Source organism: Crotalus tigris, unplaced genomic scaffold (genome assembly GCF_016545835.1).
Source record: "Crotalus tigris isolate CLP2741 ecotype Arizona unplaced genomic scaffold, ASM1654583v1 scf7180000024437.13266115, whole genome shotgun sequence".
Lineage (NCBI taxonomy): Eukaryota > Metazoa > Chordata > Lepidosauria > Squamata > Viperidae > Crotalus > Crotalus tigris.
In genome coordinates this window covers 11,342,608-11,367,508 of record NW_024100606.1, presented here as the reverse complement: position 1 = coordinate 11,367,508, position 24,901 = coordinate 11,342,608, and the positions used below count along the sequence as shown (strand labels likewise).

Genomic DNA, 24,901 nt, shown 5'->3' with positions numbered 1-24,901 from the left:
TTAAATATTAAATAGGCATGCCACCCAAAAAGTAAATCCCATCCCTCTAAATGTAGTATCTCAGAATTTGTCAAATTTACCCAATCACTAATTAGTGTTAGAACCACCGCATCATAGTATAATTTCAAATTCGGTACCTTGAGTCCACCCCTCTCACGGAAGTCTTGCATAATTTTAAACTTAACCCTTGGCTTTTTCCCTGCCCAAATGAATTTATTAAGGCCTTTCTGCCATTCACTTAAATTAATCTCATTCTTCAAAATCGGTAACATTTGAAACAAAAAGAGAAACTTGGGTAGAATATTCATTTTTATCACTGCAATTCTTCCCATGAGGGATAATTGCAACTTCTCCCAATTCTTCAAGTCTTTCTGTACCCTAACCCACAACCTTTCATAGTTATTTTTAAATAGTTTTGCATTAGAAACAGATAACATCACCCCCAAATATTTTACCTTATTAACAATTTCAAAACCCGTCAAATTAACCAAAGTCTGCTTCTCCTGACTAGTCATATTTTTAGGTAAAATTTTAGTCTTATTAACATTAATCTTAAAACCCGAAACCACACCATAATAATGAATCAGTTGTAATAACTTTTCTGCAGAGTGAGTAGGTTGCGACAAAGTGACCACCAAGTCATCCGCAAAAGCTCTTAATTTGTATTCTTTTTTATTAACTTCTATTCCTTTAATTTCCTGCGAGTCTCGGATTTTGATCAACAATATTTCCAATGTTAAAACAAACAACAACGGTGATAATGGACATCCCTGCCTAGTACCTTTCTCTATTGTAAAAACCTCTGACAAACCTCCATTAACAATAAGTTGTGCCGTTTGTTTTTGATATATTACCGTAAGAGCTCGTACTATCTTTTCACCAAAATTCATCTCTTCCATTACTCTTAGCATAAAATGCCAATTCAGTTGATCAAAAGCTTTTTCAGCATCTAAAAATATCAGCCCTGCAGGAACTTGGTTATTCTTATCTAAATATTCTAATAAATTGATAATTTGTCTAACATTATTTTTCATATACCTTCCAGTTATAAACCCAGATTGATCTTTATGCACAAGATGATGCACAACCCTCATAAGCCTATTTACTAAAATTTTTACAAATATCTTATAATCCACATTTAAAAGAGATATAGGCCTATAATTCTTTGATAAAGTAAGATCTTGATCCTCCTTTGGAATCAATGATATAAAAGCACTACGCCACGAAGGAGGAATCTCTAGACCCTGTAAAATATCATTAAAAAGATCACCTAATGGTTGAATCATCTCCTCCACTAAAGCTTTATAATAAACAGCTGTTAACCCATCCGTACCCGGTGCTTTCCCTGGTTTCAACTGTTGAATTGCTAACGCAATTTCCTCCTTAGTAATTAAACCATTAATTTCCTGTTTCTGATCCTCTGTCAATTTGGGAAAACTAGCCTCATTTAAGTATTTATTTATATCTAAAATTTGAAGATTTATATAATTTTTGGTAATAATCCAAAAAAGATTTCTTGATCAATTCCTTCTGAGAAACTAATTTACCCTGATAATTTATTTTATCTATTATTCTCTGTCTCTGTTTCTTTCTTAACTGGTAAGCCAACCATCTCCCTGGCTTATTAGCGTTACAAAATGTATTTTGTTTCATAAACAATAGGTTGGTTGCAGCTTGATCCGCTAACAACATATTAAATTGTGTCCTTAATAACTTTACAGATTCTTTAATACTTTCATCAGAAGAATTTAAAATCAAAGACTTTTCTTTTAATTTAATTTCATCTTCCAATTCTTTACGTTTCTGAGTCTGCTTTCGCTTATGACAATTATTCATTTTTATCAAGATGCCACGCATAAATGCTTTGCCTGCATCCCATACCATTGACATTGAAGTCCCCTTATACATATTTAAAGCAAAATAATCCTTTAAACACTCCTTTAACTTTTGAACATTCTTTTCTTGTCTGAATAGATTTTCATTCACTCTCCAGGATCTTCTCTCCTCTTTTTCTTGAGTCAGCTCCATCCAAACTGGACTATGATCCGTCAGTGACCTAGGAAAAATCTTTACATTCTTTACTCTATTATATAAGTCCGTTGTAATAAAAAAAAAGTCAATTCTTGAAAAGGATTGGTGTCTATCTGAAAAATAGGTGAAATCTCTCTCCTCTTGATTACATTCCCGCCAATAATCCCTTAGTTCCCAGTCCTCTTTCATGTCAAAAAAAGCTTTAGGTAATTTTGCTTGTTTACAAAGAGGAGAAGAGCCTTTCTTATCCCTTTGTATATCTAAGACACCGTTCCAATCACCCATTAGTACCACGGATCTATAGTCCAGCAAAGTTATTTTTTGATGTAACAACCTATAAAATTGTTCCTGTTGCTGATTTGGTGCATAGAGTCCCACTATGAGTACTTTCTTACCATATAAGCCAAGTTCAATCATCACATATCTTCCTTGGGGATCTGATTCTACCAGACAAGCTGGTAAATTTTGCTTCACATAGATAACAACTCCCCCCTTTTTCCCAGGAGCAGAAGATACAAAATGGGATCCCAGACGAGCATTAACTAAATATTTCTGATCCTTATGTAAGATGTGAGTTTCCTGTAAACAAATAACAGCATTGTTATGTTGCTTCAAATAGTAAAAGATTTTTTTCCTTTTCTGAGGAGAATTCAATCCGTTAACATTCCAGGTCAGAAACTTTGCCATCACCCTTGGCCAGGAGCCCGGAGAAGACACCTGTGAGATCTGCCATTGCTGCATGTGTTGCATAACTCTTGGGTCTTGCTCCTCCCACCGGCAATAATGCACTTTCAGAAGAAGCATCTTTAGCCTCTTTCTTGCGTTGCTCCTTCTCTTTACGTCTATAAGCTGCACGGGTCATTCTCTGCTCTTTAACCTCCGTTTGACGTTGCAATTCAGCTTGCAGCATCCCAGCGGAGACCAAACCTAATGCGTCAGATTGCTGCTCCGACTCTTTGCCACTCAAAGATTTCTGAACAGGTGGAGCTGAGCCTGCACCCAGGACCGTGTTGTAAAACTCTCTGGCTTTGTCAACCGTATTCAATCTATAACGCGTCCCCGCATGGCTCAGAACAATACCCATCGGGATTTCCCATCTGAATGGCATCAATCTAGCTTTAAGCTCATTGGCTAGAAAAGAAAAATCTTTCCTGTTTCTTAAGAACTTTGATGGGATTTCCTTTAAAATAATAATATCTTGAGAAGCAATCTGGAATCTCTTATTATAGAAGATTTGTACAATTTCATTACGCAGAGACTTCTTTGTAAAATAAATCACCACATCTCTGGGTAGATTCTTCTGTTTCGCAATCCAAGAATTGACTCTGTAAATTTTTTCCACTTCTCTGCGTAATTCTCCTTTATCCATATTCAGAACAACAGCTAAATCAGTAAGCACCATCTCCATCAGATCTTGATTCATATCTTCCTTAAGGCCTCTAATCCTCAAAGCATACTCCATCTGTCTGTACTGAAACATAAGAATATCTTCTTGTGAAGTCTCCACCTTCCTTTCCACATCTTGAATTTTATCATCAAAAGAGTCAACTTTATCTTCCACTTCCTCCAGTCTTACATCCAGCTTCACCACCACCGTAGCCAAGCTGATACTGCTGCAACTATATCTTGTCACAAGATGATATTATTAGCTTCTAGTAAACTTATCCCACTTATCTCTTCTTTAATGTCAGATTTAATATCAGTTTTAATCTGTATAACAAATTGCTTCATTTCATCTCTCATTTGAGATATAGCATCCCCCATTATACCTTTAACCTCTTGTGCTGACAGGCCTGGCAGAGGAGGAGAGGGTGGTGGCTGAGCCGGTGGTACATGTTTAAGTTGTTGTTGTGGTTGTGTAGTAATAGTTGTAGGAGAAGAAACCACCTTAGGTGTTGTCGAAGGCAGCTGTCTCTTTGAAGCCATTTTATATGACACTGTTCTCACTTCCCTTCTCCCCAAGGAGAGGGGAGGAGGAAAAGATTTTTTTTTCAAAAAAACAGCACCAACATAGTTCTTAAAAAAAACCAAAAAAGAGAAAGAGAAAAAAGCCAAAGGAAAAATCCAGTACCAAAAGCAAAAATATCAAAAGCAAAATCATTAAAATCCAGTCCTTTAAAAATAAAGAAAAACTAAAGAGGGAAAAAAAGAAACTCCGACACTTTCAAAACGCCATCTTAATTCCTCTCTCCGTACCAAAAAAAAAAAAAGAACAAAGGAGAAATAACCAAAACCTAACTAAAAAAAAAAGAAATAAAGCCCTAAACTGTAAAAAGAAAATCCTTTAATCCGCTCTGTCCGTTTTAAAAATTACTCACCAGGACGCTATATTCACGGAGATAGAGGCGGCGGTTTCTTTTGCTTCAAAGGAAGCAAAAACAGCTGGGAGGCGGAGATCAGCAGGAGCTCCGAGGGAACACTCCTTTCACCCCCTCTAGGAATAAATCCAGAGGGGGTTCAGGGGTTCTACCTCTACTCCTGCGTTCTCTATCCCTTCCCTTTGCCCGGGAAGGGAATTGCGAACCGCGGGCCAGCTGATACGCGCTGGGCTCCGCGATTCTGACACCTTCCCAGCTGGACGGCTAAGGATTAGCCGCCATCACCGTCGCCCCGTACCGGAAGCTCCTGCAACAGATTTAAGGCCACTGTATCCTGGTGTACTAGATTCTTGGGAAGGCATAATATGGTACTGAGGCAAAAGATGAAAATTGCACAAAAATTACCTGCAGATTTTGATAGCAAAGTAAATAGTTTCCATCGATACATAATACAACATGCACTAAACATGGCTATGCATTAGGTAGTATTGGAAATATGGATGAAACTCCAATGAATTTTGATATGGTTGGAAATAAAACTGTCCATCAAAAAAGTGAAAAAACAATTTTAATTCAAACAACAGGACATGAGAAGTCCAGTTTTACAGTGGTACTAATATGCACAGCTGATGGTGCCAAACTGAGACCAATGATTATTTTTAAAAGAAAAACAATGCCAAAACTCAAGTTCACTGTTGGTTGTTTTGTACATGTGAATGAAAAAGGCTGGGTGGATGAAGAGGTAAAGCTATGGCTTGATAATGTATGGAGCAGGCGACCAGGTGGACTTATTCAAAAACGTAGTCTATTGGTGTGGGATATATTCAGGGCTCATTTAACTCCCAGCACCAAGCAAAGGCTTGCAAGAATAAACACAGATGCAGCAGTTATTCCTGCAGGATTGACATTGTTGGTACAGCCACTGGATGTGTGCCTAAACAAGCCATTTAAAGATCGCATTCGAGAACAGTGGAATGAATGGATGGTTAGCGGCAAAAAGTCATTCACAAAAGGAGGAAACATGCGTGCTCCACAGTTGGATGTTTTGTGAAGTTTGTCATAAAAGCCTGGAATGATATTGATGCAGAAACAGTAATCAAGTCTTTCAAGAAGTGTGGCATATCAAATTCATTAGATGGTATGGAGGACGACTACATGTGGCAAGATGAAGAGGAAGCCGAAGCTGAGACCACACTATCTGATACGGAATTCGATCCATACGATGACTGCCTTACAAATGTATCACAAGATGTCATTGATGTACTTATGATATCAGATGACGAACAGGATGATTTTGAAGGCTTTTAAAGGGAAACTGTCACGCCAGCAAAACCTGTAAAAATAGCTTGCAGTTATGATGGGCGTTGTTGACTTCCCAGGGACTTGCCTGGCACTTGCTCTCTCTATTGTTTGTTATCTTCCTATCATCATCAGTTCCAGTTTGATTGACAGCTTAGAAAACAAACAGCATGGCAGCTCCCATGGGTTTGTTTTATCCTTCCTTTCAGCTTTAGAGTGAATTAGTAAAAGTTTAATTCACTTGCACTGTTTTATGTTTACATGTTTGATGACAAACAGCCTTATGTTTATAAGTGACAGTTTTCCTGCTAAGTACCTGCATGTCATAAGCATTTGAATTAAAATTACCATATTGAAATCAAATCTGTTTTTTAATTTTTATTTGGTGTGCATTGGAAGAGGGGCAGTCTTATACGGCGAGTATAGCCCAAACTCTATATTTTAACTGGAAAAGTTGGGGTTGTCTTATACGCCAGAAAATATGGTATATACAACCTGGATTAGTGTCAAGAATGAAACTTTGGCAGCTACGTGTCTCTGCATTTCATCCTGCCTTTAGTTAATGGGGGGGATGTTACTTTCAAGTGGGTTAAATGGAAAAATGAAACCTCTTCGATTTAGCTGAGAAACTGAAACCTTGTCAAGGACACCATAACAGATGTTGAAGCAAACAGTTCCCATAGCAAAGTGAACTTGTTGATATGTATTATGTAAGATTTGGGAGTTTTGCTGGGAGAACTATTGTTTAAGTCTGTGAATTGGTGTTGGAACCTCAGAATTAGGTTTTCTTTGACATAACCAAGCTGTGTGTTCTATAAACACAATGAAACAAAACATCTGAAACAAAATGAACCTGGAGTTTTATTTGGATTCTCGAGCTGAATGTTGGGATGAAAGTGATATCATGAGAACATATCAGAAACAATAAGTTGTTGGGCTTTGTTTGTGCTATGGTTAGATGAAACTGGAAAAAAGCGTCAAGTTTATACAATGCACCACTCCCACATAAAATAAATCACATTAGGCTTATAAAAATGAATGAATTACATCAGTGAAGGTGCTTCCAGATTCCTTCTAATCTTACCAATCAAAAAAGATTGCCTCTTTTTTTCCCTCTAGATTACAGATGAAGAATGACAGTATTTGGGGACAGATGTTTCTGTTGCAATCTGTTTATGTCTTTGGAAGTTGGAATAGTATATAACCAAAATCAACAGATAATACAAGGAACAATAAAAGCTTTTTCTGAAAGGATGTCAACTTTCCAGGTTGAGATGAAGTGATTGCACTTGAAATGTGTCTCCAAAATGGAACATCAAAGTAATTTAGTTGAGTATATGCCTGCATCACCAACATAGCTGAAACTATATATTAGATCAGTGATCTTTTACATGGAAATAAATCTCAGGGAACTCAATGGGATTTACTGAAGAACTTTTGAGACTATAAGGGCCAAAGAGCAGAGCAGTCTTGTGAGCTTCCTTTCTTGTCACTGTATCTGCATCAATGTCATGTTTTGAACATTTTTTCCTCCAGTGAAATTAGCAGTCAATAAGCAGGTGCATAAGGTAAAATGGAAAATATCTGAATAGTTGGGGGGGCTTATGTCTTAATATACTAATTTTAATCCCGTGAAATCCCTGATGATTTCAAACACTGAAGCATATTTTGGATGAAACCTTGCTCTCAACATGCTTAGCCAGTTGCTTCTCCTTCCCCCTTCTCCCTAAAGGATTTGGACATAGTACTGAAAATTGGCAAAAATACGAGTGCTAAAGATCCTAAGCATAACTCTAGGTACACTTTGGACACTAACTAGCCATATTAAAATCAATCAACATTAAGTTCTGAGTAATCCAGAACTGGAATTGAAGTCCACACATCTTAATGTTTCGGAAGCTGACAACATGGATTTAGACAAAAATGATGATGTTGACTCTGGAAAAAAATTGAAAATAGGTTAAAGTCTTTTTCATTTATGGAACATACCCGAAGGGCAGTCGGACACACACCGGCCTTGCTTTCTGTCAGGCCGCTTATACTATATTCTGCACCATCTTTAATCCAGCCAAATGCCAACCAAGGAAGTTCGACGCTGCTCCACCTGGGCCAGGCCAAGACGGGAGGCGGAGTTGCATTGGTGCCCGGAGGCTCCCTTCCGCGGGCGCGATACTAAAGCCGCAGTGGGAGACGGAGGAGCTGCAATCCTCTCTACTGACGCCCTCGGTAAGAGCGAAACTAAGCGGACGGCGGACTAACAGGAGACGCGGCCTTCTCCCGAACCAGTGGTGAGACCACGGGATCGTTTCGAAAAAGAAGAGCCCACGATTTAGCCCGCCGAGTCGCCAACTGGCCCCTTTCTCTTCGCCGTTTGGTAAGGCAGTGACACCCCTCCCCCCCCCGAAGCTCCGGAGCGAGGCCTTGTGCTATTCGCTGCATGAAATAGTTGAGTCAGGACAGGCGAGCGCTTTCAGTGCTGCACAAGCAAGTTGTGTAATCGCTGGATTGTGCTTTCCTTTTCTGTGCCTTTCAACTAGAAAATGCTTATACTGAACTAATTTCAGGGATCCTCAGTTTGCAAATCTTCACCATATATTAGCTAAATTATAATTTATAAACTATATAATCAAAACGTCTTATGTGTATTTGAGGTATCTATCAAATATATTATTGGAATTCCTGCTATACCTCAAAAAGGGCAGATAATTAATATTAATATAACATGGCTGACAGATGGCTCACCAAAAAGGTAGAGGTGACCCAAAATAAAAGATTAATAATTGGGCCAAAGTTGATATTAAGGTAATATCAGATATCAATTAAAGCAGAGAATGCTACCAACTGGGCTAGAACAATGCAGTCATCTACTACTGCAATCAGCCTTCAACACATTCTCTAATCTCTGTAATATCCTGAAGAAACATCTAACAACTAAATCTGCTACAAAAAGAGCCCGAGTGAGTAGATTCTGTTGGTTTGACCCTGAATGCCAGCGGCTGAAAAAGAAATTGAAGGCAGCCATGAGGCTCGCCCAGAGGAATCCTACTGTTCATATACAAGCTGAGATGTTGCATACAAGAAGGGAATATAAAAAAAATTATAAAATTAAAGAAAAAAAGTTTTGCTATTTCAATCTGGTCAGAACTCGAGTTGGCTGCCAAAAGTCAAAACTCAGTAATATTTTGGCACTCTGTAACAGGTATCCTAAAGAAACGGAGATTTGCATTTGATATATCAATCTCTGCTGAGGACTGGGAGAATGGAACCTGCAGAGAAACTGGCTTTAAGCAGTGATTTAGTAAACTCTAGAACTCCTCCCCCTTGACCACCAGTCCTGGAAAAGGAGATACAATCCATCATTAAAAGCGTAAAGAGCAAAAGTCCCAGGTGAGGATATTTTACCAGCAGAATTATTTAAGAAATTTCCCAGTTGGTGGGGACCAGTATTGGCAGGTCTTTTTACACGTATAAATAACACCTGCCATATACCAGATAGGTGGAAGATGGCAATAGTTGTCCCCATATATAAAAAAGGAAATAAAAAGGATCCTAGTAATTATATGCCCATCAGTCTGATTAACATTGCAGCAAAAATATATGTTAGGTTCCTTTTAAATAGAATTGAAATCTGGGTAGAGGAAAATCATAGCCTTGCAGAAGAACAAGCAGGTTTTAGACAAAGCCGGTCCACTATTGATAACTGCTTTGTCTTGAACTATCTAAATTGCCAAATATGGCTATAAGGGGAGATCCCTGTTTGCTGCTTTTATAGACCTCACAGCAGTATTTGATATGGTAAAAAGAAAAGTACTATGGAGTAAAATAGAACCTAGACTGCTGGCTTTGATTAAAGCCCTTTACACAAGTACATGTTTGAGGGCGTGGCATGGGGTTAACTAACAGGATTCACACAAATAAAGGTGTAAGGCAATGGTGTATCCTGGCCCCATTATTATTTAGTTTATATATCAGTGATTTGCCAGGGTTAATGAAGGATCCCATGGTACATATGCTGATGATCATAAATACATACTGTAACAGCTTGCTCTATGCTGATGATATGATTTTATTATGATATTCACAAGTAGGATTACATAGAGGCTATTAAGAAGATTCAGCTGTTATTGCCAGGATAACTCCCTAACCATTAGTAAATCTAAATAAAAAATCATGTGTTTGAACAGGTTAACACCTTTGTATATTTAGGTGTAACTTTTTCCAAGACTGGAGTTTGGGCCTGCCATCATCAACGGAGTACACTTAGCAAAAGCTCATTTGAATTTACTGCTTAAACTAAGAAATCATAGTTACCCAGGGTCCCTAGCTCCATTAATTAAAATATATAAAGCTAAGGTTACCCGTATGCTCTTGTATGGAGCAGAACTTTGAGGTCTATACTCAACCACAGTCCTAGAGCAAACACAGTCCCACCATTTGAGATGTATTTTGGGTGTAGATCTAAGAACACCTGCTGCAGCAGTTAAAGCTGAATTGGGAATTCATACAATTAATGCATTATCCAAAATTAGAGCATATAACTACTGGCATAAAGTCAATGAAATGGAGACTGATAGACTCCCCAAATTATGTCTACTAGACTAGAGCAAATAAAATTACAATCATAAATCTCCTGGATCATCAAACTAACACATTTTGTAAGAAGCTGTAGCCTTCCTGACTCTTGCATAAAGGAGAATGATTTAAAAAAAGAGCTGTTCAAAAATTAATATAGAAACACAAAATGACATAGTAAGGTGGGTAACTTGAAATGGCTGAGCAAATACAAACGTACTTTCAAATAGACAGCTATTTGAAGTTACAGCTGCCAAAACATCTAAGGGAGATTTTTGTGCGAGTGAAATTTGAACAGCTCGACAGAATGGTTAGATATGGGAGATTCCATTCCATGCCCTACAATGAATGTCTCTGCATTTGCGGAGTGCCAGAGGTAGAAGACCTGGCTCACATCCTATTTGACTGTTGCCTGTATAAGAGAGTGAGAGACAGGCACCTTGGTCTATATTCCAAACAAATGACTCACTAGGACCCCCATATCAAAACAACTTACCTTATGCTCAGTCAGAATCTGAAAATAACATTTAAAACAGCACAATACTTAAACAAAATGGTTCAGTTGAGATCTGCATATATGGGATTGATTGGAGGAGATTGCAGGATTGACACCAAAATATAATTTTATCTATATTTTAAATTATTGTATTCTATTCCAATTTCATTTTAGACTGTATTTTATTCCAATTTCATTTTAAATTGTATTTTATCTAATTTCATTTTAAATTGCTTTTATCAAATTTTAATAATAATTTGTTTCTGGAACTTTGCACTTTGATATGGCCCAAGGGCTAATCAATAAAAACAAAAAACAAAACAAAATATTAATGACTTTGTTCACTGTTTTCCAAATGCATGAGGAAAGTGTGCTCATATTAATAACTCACACTGAATACTTTTTTAATTTTTGTGCCTTCGAATCAGTTTTTGACTCCTGGCAAATGCCTTGACTAGTCCCTGCAATGTTCTTGGCAAGATTTAGAAGTGACTTGTCATTTCCTACTGCCTTGGGCTGAGAGACAGTGACTGGCTCAAGGCCACCCAACTGGCTTTGTGCCCAAGGCAATATTGGTATACCCTATAGTCTCCCGGTGCTAGCCTTAGCCACTACATCAAACTAGGTCTCTTTTGATTTACAAGTGGTGAAATACAGATCAACTTTTGCAGAATGTTAATTTATGGCAGACAAATGTGAGTTGCAAATATCCAGAAGATTAAGTTGCAGCAAAGAGATACAGGAAACTTCATAAATATCTTGCAATCGTTGTGTATTATATTCAGAAAATACAGAGAACAGCCAATTAAATATACATCTCTCCCTACATGTTGATTTTAAGAGCATGGTAATTCATATTTTTTGCCAACTAAGGTAATAATTATAGGCGCCTTTGTGGGATCCTTGATGTTCTCTGAGATGTTTTCTTGCAAATGTGTCATTGCCCAAACTAGGTAACGTTCACTCACCAGTTCACTTTTGTGAATATCTTAACTTCACCATTTTTAATTAATTAATTATATTGGAAATTTTAATCCAAAACAATAGTTTCTATTTGAATTAATCTGTATATTCTACACTTAACAATTCCTAATGTGAACTTCTGGTCAGGCAGTGGTATCTGCAGGTTTGGGATCAAAAAAGGGAAGATGGCAGATGCAGTATATCTGTTTACTCTCCTTTCATGTAAACACTGCTACAGACAAGAATATACTTAATAGTGGTTAAGTGGCTAGGGACAAATGGATCTCCTGTCTAACAAAACCCATTTCTAGATATTTAACCTTGTCTTTACTATTTGAACTTTAATAAAAAATTCTGCAAGATCAGTTATTATATCTTACATGTATTCACAATTGGTAACCACCCTAATGTCAGTTTTCTGAATTAGTACTTGTGTTGGTATTTAGTTTATTATCTGAATGATTCAGTCATTGACCTGTTCTTGCAAACCAGCTGTGTCTATCAGTTACTTCTTACTGCTTGGGAGATTTCTACTGAATAATATTTTTAAAGAGTTTTAAGGTTAAAATAACAAGATGGTATATACTGCATCTGTCATCTGGCCCTTTTTGACAGCTTCAGAGGAGGAAGCTAAGGCAGCAGACGGATTTTTATCAATTCACTGTTGGCCTGTGAGAATGAGATGGTAAATGGCTTCCTCACCTAATTGTTATTGTAGGGTGACACTAAGTAATATGAGACTGTAAGATGGATCAGTCTTTGAGAATAACTGCTCTAACCCTTTGCTGCCATCTAATGGTTGTCCAGATTTTGGCAACTCAGATGTAGTGGATACTGGGTAAAATGACTGTTTAGTATATCTATATGTTTTATTAAACTGATAAAATCTAGAGGGGCAGTGAATGATAGATGATTTACACATAATTTACTAGGATAATACATATGGATATAAGATGAGAGACGGAGGGAGGGAGGAGGGAGAGAGAGACAGAGAGAGAGAAAGAACTTGATATTCATCAATAGGAAACATTTAGATAGGTTTATTGGCAGTGGGGGTGCAGCCAAGATGGCAACAGAGCAGCCACTTCCATGCTGAGCTACTTATGATATTTTTAAATTTTTATTTTTATAAATAGCTTATAATAGTAGTGGTGGCCGCTGGAAGGAAAGCAAGGGAGGGAAGGAAGGTGCTTAAATGGGCTGGTGGATCTATCCACTTCACAACTGGCAGAAGAAGATATGGTGCATGGTCCTTCCACCTTGTCTAACTTGCTGTATAAAATCATTCATTTGAGGTTTTCTATTTTATTTTAACAAAAATCCATGCAATCAAAATGTTTAAGGTTTTATTTCTCTTCTAAACATGCATGCTTCTGGCAGAATGTTTGGAAAAGATAGCTTATGTTACACATAAAAATATATATTTCATTTCATAAACAATCCTATGGAATGTTATGGTAAGAGTATTGTAATGGGGAAAGGATCTTCAGATGGATGGGAGTTCCTGAGAAACTATAAGCATCATTGCAAACAGGTTTCATGAAAAAAGAAAAAAAAAAGGATGGCAGCATGAAAAGCTACTGAGCTTTGTGAAGGATATAGCTAGAAAATGATACCAGACCACCCAGAAGGAGTATACATAGACAGTCTAGATTTGTAGAAATAATATTGGCAAGATAAATCTCAGAATGGTTAACAATAACAATAAATTTCCTTTAGTTATGTTTAAAATAAGAGAAAAAAGTTCCTACTTAGTGAGGATTGCAAAATATGAACAGATTGCAAAGGAAACACTGCTTTATACTGTATGATTCACTAATTCCACATTTTTCAATCTCAGCAACTTTAAGATGTATGGACTTCAATACCTAAAATTCTTCATTCATCCTGGGTCGAGAATTCTGGGAGCTGAAGTCCATGCATCTTAAAGTTGTTGAGACTGAGAAACACTACAGTATTTCCTGACATGCTTCAGTTTTAATCCTTAGGAAGTACAATGTGAGAGTGATAGAATGAAATAAACTCAGGCTAGATTCCTCAAGTTGGAGCTACTGTTGATAGAGAAACTCTTGAGTAGTCAGCTATTGCTCTGGGCAAGGCTGCATTGCCTCTTAAAAAAGCTTGTGTGCAGTTTAGTTCTCTTGAACTTTGACTCCTTGCTGGAACAAGTGAAAGTTGTTTATCCAAAAGAACCTTTGTCCACTTTCATCAGTTAAGTCCATTCCTGAAATAGAAATTGCTGAAACTATATTTCAGTTTAAGTTAACTATTACAATCCACTTAGTGTGGAGCTGCTCTTTATGATAACTTAGAAATTGTAGCTGGCCCAAAATGCAGCTGCTTGCATGCTGATCAACTCTATCTGATTTACTGGAATAACACTGCAAAAGCTGCATTGGTTTTCAGTAGGCTTCTGGGCCAATTTCAGGTGGATCTTTGTTACTTTGGGAGTTATCCTCTCCAGGTAGAATCTTCCTATTCCCCTAAACTATATGACTGGGGAGGGGGAAAGCTGTGGATACCTCATAAAGAAGCATTCAGGTGAAGATAACAAAAGTTTTAAGTTTAGTGTGATTTTGATGTTACGAATGTTTTTAATATGTGCATATTCTGATATGTCTAGAATTGCTTAAGAAGACAGTATACCAGACATGTCAAACACAAGGCCCGGGGACTGGATGCGGCCCGCAAAGTGGTTTCATGTGGCCGGCGAAGCCATCCTGGAAACAGTGAGGGAACGGCCCCTGCTGCCTTGGCCCTGGCCCAGGCCAGCCAGGAGCCAATGTACAATTTTGTGGTGGCCCTCTATGCCAGTGGTTCTCAGCCTTTTTAATGCTGCGACCCCCAACTGGTCGTAAGTCGAGGACTACTCAACTGGTACAGCACCGTTTGCAGAATGGGACTTTTGGCAGGCTCAGCAGGGCAGAGACAGCCTGGACAATTCCTATAGGCTTTTGAAAGCCAATAGAATTAGACTCTATTCAAGAGAGTCTATTCTATTGGCTTTTCAAAAGCCAATAGAATAAAAGGGAGTAGCACAGCTAAGGAAAAGGGGGAAAAAATGGCAGACTGCGTTGTTTGGCGACCCCCGTGAAATGGTTGTTCGACCCCAAATGGGGTCACGACCCTCAGGTTGAGAATCACTGCTCTATGCTGAAAGGCACTCAGTCTTAGCTCCATAAGCCCCCCCCCCCATGGCCTGAGAGGAACAGTGAGGCTCCTCCAGTGGACCATGCCTTGGCACTTGCCCTGGTCCCACCCCCTTCTGCCAGAGACCCTCAGATCTGCCCCACTCCTGCCCAGGCCCCCAGAGGCAACCTTGACGCGAACGATGTAGAACTGGCCACACCCACCCAGTAGGCCACACCTACTCCATCCACACCCACCCTGGCCACACCAACCCTGTCCCCTGAGGGCAACCGCAATGCTGATACAGCCTTCAATGAAATTGAGTTTGACACCCCTGCAGTATACAGTCAATGAATAATAGGGCAGGGCTACATGAATTTTTGTTCAGCTTGTCTTTTAAAAAGTAGCTGTTCCAATGGGTGTTTCTAAGTAATACAACGTGGCAGTATTAAAGCTTGAAAGATTATTAAGAAATGTTTATTTTAAATGAAATTAAGTCTCTAGATCAGATAAACTGCTTCATCTGGTACTCAAGAAACTAGCGGACGGCTAAACAGTTATTAAGAAATCATGGATTACTGTGAAGTACCAGATGACTGATGGAGCACAAAGATCCCTATCTTTTAAAAGAGGAAAAGCAGAATCTAGGCAACTGCAGATCAGTCAGTGTGACATGATACTTGACAGGATTCTAGAGTGAATCACAAAGAAATTGTTTCAATGTGCTTATCAATCAGTATGGCAACTACCAGAGCACAATATGGATTTGTCAAGAATACTAGACTAATCTTGTCTCAAGAACATTCTTATTAGAAATATTGTATTAAACAGATTTTAGAAATCATAGAGTAATCACCAATGATTAAGAATCTATTTGGTGTAGTGATTAAGGCTAGAAACCAGGAGAGTTCTAGTCCTGCCTTGGGCACAAAAGTCAACCATGGATCAAATACTCTTTCTCAGCCCTAGGAAGGAAATCTTACCAAGAAAACTAGAGGGACTTATTGAAGCAGTCACAAGGAATCAGTGCTGATTCAAATAAATTAAGTAAATTACTCATCAGACTAAAGTGAGCATTCCCTGAGAGCCACAAAATTCAGTCCCGAGTCTCTGCAGTTCAATAATTTTTATTAATGATATAGAGAGATGGAAGAACACTTAATGTGGTAGAAAGAACATTTAATGTGGTAGAAATGACCCAAAATTGGATAGAATAGCTACTATCACAAAAAAGAAATACAATTCAAAATGATATCATAAGGTTAGGAAATAACATATTGAAATATAATAGACAGATCTAGTGTTTTTCACTTAAGAATGATAGTACTCTTGAAAGGATGTCATAAACCTATTCTGTTTTGTTGAAGCGGGCAAGACATGGAATAGTGAATTTAAGTTATAGGAAGGCAGATTCTTTTTAAATGTAAGAACATTTTTTGCTAACACTAACAGCAGTTTGACAGTGGAACTGATTTCCCAGTGAGACTATATTCTCTCCTTCAGAGGATATATTCAAGCAGAGACTAGATCACCATCTGTTAGAGATGCCTCATTTAGAATTGTGCAGTGAAAATTGGACTTTAAACTCTGAAATTCCAGATGCAGATTTAAACAATAATTTGAGATGGATTGATTAAACATCACAATGATATATTGCTCTTTTTTCTTTTGTTATTAAATTGGAAAAAAAAGTTTTTAAAAAAGGAAGAACCCCAGAGAGTAGAACATGTGATTGTCAGTGTGAATCAGTTTGTCAGTTGTGGACAGCCATTAACAATCATCACTGTAAGATGTTGCCAGTAGTATACATTTTTGGGGAACAGAATATTGCTTGTACTTAACAGTCTGGGTTCATGTCTTACAGCCTAACAAAATAGAAGGGGCTGGCTTAAAAAGCTGCTCAGCTGCCAACCATAGCATCTTAATTGATTTAAAATAGATGACTATCCCTCTGTCCTAGAAAAAGTAATGTTTGGGATTTGACAGCTTTGTTGTAGAATGTAAATCTAGTTGGTGAATTATGAACAAATTCTGAGTCACCAAAAGATGAATGATATCATGATGAATAAGGTTGTTTACCATTATTAATAATTTGGTATGTATATAGCCATATGTCAAAAACAGGTAATGTTTTGAGGCCAGTGCTTCCATTTTAACCAGCATTCAGTTTCAGGCACCGTGAGAGTTGGTAATGCAGATAAATTGAAAAGTTACAGCCCTGACTTCTTGATTGAACACTGTCCTTGTGGATAACATTGGAAAATAAGTGTCATGACTAGACTAGATATATACCATTCTAATTTAAATGTGTATAGAGAACCAGACATTTAAAATCATTATACCATGACATAAGATTAAGAACTGTTCTGATGTAACTTCATTCTCCAAATCTTACCTTGGCAAGATACAGAAAAAGATGTTTTAGATTCAGAAATCCATGATGATGTTAATTTCACATTTTCCATAAGGGCAGACAAAAAACATTCCATTTATAAAAGCAAGAATTTCAGTTTCTAATGTTGGTGGGGTAAACTAGAAATAACCAAATATGTTTATAAATAAATGTTGGATGCTTTGGCATTTTGTAATTAAACTATGATACTTGAAACGAATCAAAATTTTACACAGTTACTATTGAATATATCAGATTAAGTGTCTAGTTGTCACCTTGCATTGATTTGTATAGCAGTATTAGAAATACAGAAGCTGAATTGTTTGGATAAAAGTGTGAATAGGAAATTTTGAAATCCTAGGCATAAATAACACAGGATTTAATTTCCATGCAAGATTTTGAAAAACAAAAAAGAATCCTTCATGTTTTACTGAATAATAGAAGCAGAAGAGTAGCTCCTTCTTTAAACTTAACATTTAATAAAGGAAGTTTTTGTTTTCCTTTTTAAATACATTTGCATTAAAATGCAGGTAGTTTATATAATTAATTACTTGTTTTTTTCTCTCTCTTCCCTTTTCTGTTGCACATTTAGTCATATTATAATTTAAAATTCAAAAAATAAAAATAGAATATAAATGTTTTAAAAAATCAGATTAAATTAAGAAAGGTAGTAAAATCATATAAAATTTAAATGGTTGGCAAAACAACTTTAACTGTCCTTATTTTCTGAACTTGCAGAGAGCAGGGGATTGAGAGAAAGTGCTGCCCATAATTTGAGAGCAACATAGGATCTCTGCTATGTGCAAGAAAGATGGACCTCATACAGTGTGTAGCAACCTTCAAAATAGCCTCTCCAGCAGATTTTAGTAGCTGAGCAGAATTATAAAGGGATGATCTATTGGATAGGTATACCTTAAGGTATCTAGGAATTGATGTTAATGCTATATCTTACATTGTGTCCTAACTAGTAAAAATTATAATTCTTGTGCCTTGAGAACTAATAAGCAACCTGTCATATTTTGCACTCATTACAACTTCTGGACCACTTTAGAAGAGAAGTCTCACATAGAATGCATTGCAGTGGTCAGGATGGGATGTAATTGAGGAATGGATAATTGCCCAATCTGACCAGCTTGCTGAAGCTGTAGATGAAATTACAAACGTGTGCCTGATCATAGCTTCCAACTATGAATGTAGATTACTGTGATTTCAACAGATTGGAATGTGTCCTTTCAAAAAGAGTACTATTTTATCAAAGGCAGATTGATCTCATTTCCTCAGTTTAATTTTATGTTTATCAGCACTATACTTCTTTAGTCATATTTAACTTGTTTGGTTTCATTCTGCCCATTAACAAATTGAGACAATTTTCAAAGGTACTGATTGCTTTCTTGGAGTTGATGACTATATTGTAATTATACTGCTAAGTACATTGTCCATCAACAAATCATTTTTGGTAAAATGTTCTCCAACCGTAGATTATGGATGGCTTAGTGCATTTTGTAAAGGAATCTATGATAGACTTAACTACAATTTTGCAGTGGAGTTTGATTTGATTTTTTGGAAAGATGCTCTCTCTCCTCTTTTTGAAATAAATTTAATAAAAATAAAATAAAAATAAATTTTATTAAAGAATGAAAATTATGACTGAGGTTGTTTTGTCATTAAATAACTGCTTTATGGACGAGTATCTGATTTTTTTATTATGGCTGTTTGGAAACTTAATTGCTAACCTAAACAGCCAGCAATTAGAATTATCAATCAAAAGATTATATATGCGGGTCATGCTTAACTGTAAAAGGACTGTGGTAAATGTATTGTAGTAACACTGTGTTCAGGTACGATTATCTGTCTGATTTTTGCCATGGCTAAATATATTGCTTGGAGTGGAGCATTTACATGATTTTGGGCTGCCACAGACAAAGTATCAGTATGGTTTTCGATAGGTTAATTTAGAATAAACCATAGCAGCCTATTGGAACTAATGCTACCTCATTCCACTTTTAACTTTTGCTAAAATATGACTTCACTTCTCTTATGGTTACTCATAAGAGTACTATATGCACAAAGCCAAATACCAAATGCACGAAGCAGGAGAACTATTGGGCTTGAAAATGAATCTGAACAAGACCCAGATTATGTTTAATAAATTCAGTAGACGTAGTAGACCACTACATATACCTTGGCCAATGGATCTCAATGGAAGGTGGTACAATAAAGCAAATTGAACAGCATGTTAAATGTGGTTGGCAGGCATTCAGCAAGCTTAGCATAATTTTCAAGAACAACCTCCCCTATGCCTGAATAATAAAATTTTCAAATCAGTGTTTGCTACTTGCTCTAACATATGCTGGTGAAACATGGACACTAACCTCACAATTGATACAAAAGCTATGAGTGGCGCAAAGAGCCATGGAAAGTTACATGATTGGTATTATAAGACAAGATAGAAAGACCTGCACATGGATTAGACAACAAATGAAAGTATATGATATCAAGAGAATAAAAGAAATGAAATGAAAATGGGCTGGTCACATAGCAGGAAGAACTGATGGCAGGTGGACCAAGGCAGTCATAGAATGGATCCCACTGATAAAAAACGTCCATGAAAGTGTCCTAAAAACCAGATGGATCGACATCAGCAAATATTACGGGTCCAATTGGCAAAAGAAAGCTCAGGACTATGTAGGTTGGAAACATGCAGAAGAGGTCTTCATTCTGCAGAGGATAGACAATGCCTAAATTGATTATTGTGATCATGATCATGATACTCATTGAAGAACTGGAATAAGCAGTCACCACCTAATAAATTTATGGCCTAAAATAATGTGCAAATATTAAATTTAATTATAGCAAACAATACTTTAAGGAATGTAGTAAATGTGTTATATAAACACTCTCCATTCAAGTATTGTTTGCTACAATTAAATTTCAAACCAGAAGAAAATAATGGGACATTACAGGAACTTCAGATCAGGCATGTCCAACCCACTGCCTACGGACTTCATTTGAGCCTGGACAGTCCCACAATGTTGTAATAAAAACAATTAAAAATAAAGGAAGTTATTATTTATATGCATTAACTGTATTATATATGGGGCTCAAAAAATTCCTCTTCATTCAGTGCTGGCCCAGGCAAGCCAAATGGTTGGACATCCATCTTCTATTAGGATTTCACAGAAAGATTTTTCAGCTGTTAAGCCACCCTATCCCTTCAAGAAAGTTAAATAATGTAAACCACATTGTTTCAGGTGTTCTGAATACTTGTAAAAAATTGCAACTATTGAATACCAACATAGACCAAGAGCAAATTACTGTTTCTCTAATTGCTGTTTCTACTGGAAAACTACAATCTGCTGGGACCAAACGATTCCCAATTAAATTGCTTTAATTCTACTTTAGTTATTTAAACAGAAATTTAAATAAATAGTTCTAATTAAAGTGGCAAATACTTAGTCTAAAAAATCTGTAGGTATTTTAAAAAGTGTTGAATGTTCCACCAAAAAGAAAAGAAATATATTGGCCATATGTTTTAAAAATCAAATTCTTTATTAGGATAATATCTTGATATGATCAATTCAAATGATAGATATATTTTCAAATTTTCATATTCACTTTTATATGTTGTATATGTTTACAATGGATTGGGTTTTTCATTTTTTAAAAATGAAAGATTATTTTTTATCCCTGCAATCCTGAAAAGGCCAAATACCATCATACATTGTAATGGAAATCAAGCAGTATAATATATGCAATCAATTTCCACTCATCATTTTAAATCAGTAATCTAATATATTCTACCTGGTTTTATAGCTGGTTCAATTCTTTTTGCCTTTAAAGAAAGAGAGTTGAACTACTATTCTTGCAAATGTTACAATCTAATATTACCTTTTGAACAATCTGCAATATTCTACAAATATTTGAATAAATTCTAATTCTTTTCATTGGAGTCAGTAACATTTGCATCAGAATATTGCACTGTGATGCTCTTGTCATTTGAGATCATTATTGCATCTTAAGTAAACCAAATAAAAATAAAATTGCCTGAAATTTCAAGGCAATCACCAGAACCCTAAGTGTAAAAACTCTAATTATTAGAGATATATTAATATTTTATTTTATAATATTTTATATTATTTTGTTGTATAAATTTTCTGAAAAGTTCATTGAGATACTGAGAACAAAAGATCTTTCCAAAGAATCAATGGGTGCAATCTTTTTCTTCCATATATAAACAAAGTTATATATAAAGTTATATATAAACTTTGTTTATATATGGAACTTAGTATTATGAATCACAGTAATTTTGATTTAAAACTGTTATTATTTTGTATTTCATTGACAATATATTTTTAATATACTTTAATATAGTATCCAAGCTAACAGTATTAAGACATATTTACCAAATCAGAATTATGATAGAAATTGTATATTGTTTATCCTAATGTAACAAGTCCCTAGTTGTTATTATAACTTTACAAATAGTAGGGTTTCTTCCAAACAGCATTATAGTATAGGTAGTCTTTGAGATATGCCTGTAATGAAGCATATCTATTACAGTTGCTAGTGGTGATGGCCATTATGTAAGACAACCTTTTCTATGCTGTCTCTGATATGGCATTAAACAAATGTGCACTTTGTTAAACAGAGCACAGGATACCTCAGGCATAGGAGAAGCCCTTAGGGGGCCTAGTGCAGGCCCAGGCCTACCTATCCCAGGCTTTCCCCACCCTCCAAGGTGCCCCATGCTTTGCATTCTCACTGATTCCCTGCAGGCTTTTTTTCTCTCCTCTTGGTCCCTGCAAACCTTTTCCACCCTATGGAGTCCCCACATGTCATTTGCCCTTCTATTAGGTTCCTGTAGATCTTAGGCCTTTCCACCCACCAGGACCTACATCTTTTTCCTCACTTATCTTTTCAAGATCTCCAGACCTCATACTGGGGAAAGAGAACAACAATGCATCGCTTTATTAGCCAAGTGGGGTTGGACACACAAGGAATTTGTCTCCGGTGTAGATTTTCACGGGTATAGGTATGCAGGTCTTGGCATATTTGGGTCTTTTCCTGTGTAAGATTGAGAGTCTCTTAGCGACGTTTCGACAAGGTCCCACTCGTCATCTTCAGGCTGGAGTCTTCGGCTTCATGCTTGTGCGAGCAAAGTGTGATCGGAGTTGCCATCTCTCTATAAATATTGGTGGGGTTGTGTAGAGTGCTGGCTTAGTTGCTGTAGGAGGGTTGGTTGGCTGTGTTGGAGTTATTGTTTGTGGATTGTTTGGTTGTTTTGTAACATCCTGAGTAGCTGAGGTGCTGACTGTGTGCCTTAATCTTTTGTGTTGTATTGACCTGGGTAATGGGTTGTGTGATGACATCTTGTGATCTAGTATAGTGATATCCTGAGTTCTGTGTTGCACTATCCTGGTGCAACAAATGAGTCCTACCCACAAAAACTGATACCGGACCCAGAACAACACATACGCTACCACCATTCACACTTACCAGACCCAAACCCAAGCCCAAACCCATCCCTCAGAGGAAATGCAACCACCATCCAGAAGCCAAACCATGACGACATCACCAGCTGCTGCACCTCCCTCCAACCCCCACACAAAGCAAATGGACACACGCCATGAACACAGAGCTAGACCACAAACTCGGAGCCAAACCAAAGCCCGGTATGTTACTTCACAGCCTTCTGCCCTGGACATCACATCACAGAACTTGGGAAGTTACAACATAGCCTACCACCCAGGATGGTGCAACACAGAACTCAGGATATCACTACACTAGATCTCAGGATGTCATCACACAACCCATTACCCAGGTCGTTACAACACAAAAGACTAATGGACACACAGCCAGCACCTCAGCTACTCATTATGTTATGAAACAGCCGAACAATCCACAAACAATAACTCCAACACAGCCAACCAACCCTCCTACAGAAACTAAGCCAGCACTCTACACACCCCCACCAATATTTATAGAGAGACGGCAGCTTCGATCTCTTTGCTCACACAAGCACAAAGCCAAAGACCTCAGCCTGAAGATGACGAGTGGGACCTTGTCGAAACGTCGCTAAGAGACTCTCAATCTTACATGGGAAAAGACCTGAATACGCCAAGACCTGCATGTACTGTATATATGGGTCTCTCTCTCTCCTCTCCCTCTTTTCCCCCCCTCTCTCTCTTTCTCTCCCTCTGTCTCTCTGTCCCTTTCCCTCTCCAAGGCAAGCTGCCCTCCTCTCCATCCTGTGCCCCCTCCCCCAAAGAGATTGGCTGGCAGAGTTTGTCAATTGCCACTCTTCCTCTTCCTCCTCCTCATCCCCCCATTCTGGCTTCAGCACAGAGTTTGCACCAGAAGAAGAAGAAATGGGGTGGTTCCCTTCCACCCGCTGTTTCTCTTCCTCTCTTCCTTCTCCCCTCACTTCTTCGGTGCACGTTTGCTGGGAGCCCACCCAGATTTCAGCATCTTGGATTCCTCTTCCTCCCACACTCCCCACCCACATGGATCCCTTCTTCTTCCCCCAGCTCCCTCCCCCCACCCCAACATCGGCACTGCCCACCCCTTTTCCCATACTGCGGACCAGTCTGAGAGGCGGGGAAGGCAGGCAAGGGAGCCATCAGCCAACTTGCACTTGAGCCGAGGTTGAGTTCAGTGCCTGGTTCGGCACCAAGAGAGACAGGGAAGTGCCGCCGTGTTTGGTGGAGCATGGCCCTGGTTTGAGTGAGGCGGATTTAGCGGCTGCAGTGAGAAGGCGCTATGAATGGCTACGGCTCCCCATATCTGTACATGGGCGGCCTGGTGGCTCAGCCAGCCTGGGCGGCCCTGCAGCGGACGCCCAAGTGCATGTGCTGCTGCAACCACGGCCTGCTCTCATGGCTGAAGGACCACAAGAGTGGCAGCGCGTCATGGCCGCCCAGGTGGTGCTTCGCCGCCAGCAGGCCAACAAGAGACACACTGTGTATCCTGCCTGCCGCCCCCATGCCCACCTCTGCTACACCGCCCAGGTGCCCCAGGGCAGTGCCCGCCACCGCCGCTGTCCAGGGACAGCCTGTCATAGCACTAACCCCCCCCCAGCAATGCCGTGGTTACATCCCATGGACTGAGGACGAGCCTGGGCAGCATGGAGTCCCAGCTGGGACGGCGACCAGCAAGAGCATCATTCCCCGGGCCATCCCCAGGCTGCTCCCTGGACAGTTGAGCCGGTCATCATCTGCGCCGCCGGCATCTTCGGGCTGGATGGCTCACCGACTGGTCGGCTCTGTCTACCGCGATGCTGGAGACTCCTGTGCTAGCGGAGGCTTCGGTGGCTGCTCCCTTTGGGGATCCTGGGGCTTCCCTGCGTGGCTCCCCAGCCATGTGTGCCTCGGACTAGGCCAGCCTGGGAAAGGGATTTCGTGGCTGCTCTTCTCCCAGGAGGAGGAACACCCGGGTGCAGGGCCAATCAGCAGCCCTGCGAGGGGGCAAGTCCGCATGAGAGAAAGAGACATAACGGAAGCGCAAGTACCTCTTTGTCTCTTTCTCTCTCTCTCTCTGCAAATGGCGGAGCAGACTCCGGAGCCATAGGAGATGGCTCAAAGAGCTGCATGCAGAGCCAAGCCAAACCAGAGCATGCCGACCCGTTGTCTAGCTTCACTTGCTGCTTCCTATCTGTTAGAAAGCTTAAGATCCACTTATAGCTGTGGTCAGGCACGGCTAGCT

General features: G+C 38.6%; 1 protein-coding gene across 1 annotated transcript in view; it reads left to right on the top strand.

The window, feature by feature from the left end:
- The first annotated feature begins 7,818 nt into the window (after positions 1-7,818).
- Positions 7,819-24,901, top strand: part of PTER (phosphotriesterase related) — a 52,620-nt gene continuing 35,537 nt past the window's right edge. Inside the window, exon 1 of the mRNA XM_039331746.1 lies at positions 7,819-8,022. The gene's annotated coding sequence lies outside the window, so the exon portion shown is untranslated. The remainder of the gene's footprint in view (positions 8,023-24,901) is intronic.